Source organism: Phaethon lepturus, unplaced genomic scaffold (genome assembly GCF_000687285.1).
Source record: "Phaethon lepturus isolate BGI_N335 unplaced genomic scaffold, ASM68728v1 scaffold48784, whole genome shotgun sequence".
Classification (NCBI taxonomy): Eukaryota; Metazoa; Chordata; class Aves; order Phaethontiformes; family Phaethontidae; genus Phaethon; species Phaethon lepturus.
Window position 1 is genome coordinate 1 of NW_010533452.1, and position 259 is coordinate 259.

Consider the following 259-nt stretch of genomic DNA (forward strand, 5'->3'; position numbering starts at 1 on the left):
GCACTCCCTCGCTCTGTGGAGAACCTTCCCCTCGGGAGACTCATCAGCCGCAGATCATCGTCCCCATCCCCGCTGTCAGGGCTAAGCCACGTCCCTCCCCGGAGCCCCAAGTGCTGGGGGCTCTGGGCAGCCCCCACCCGCCTTTCATCCCCAGCGGAGGATGAGGGCGATGACAGCACTCAGGGCTCCTGCAGCGCAGACAGGTTTCGGGCTAAATGGCCCCGAGACAGCAGGAGGCTGATTTCCTCTCTTTTCCTCG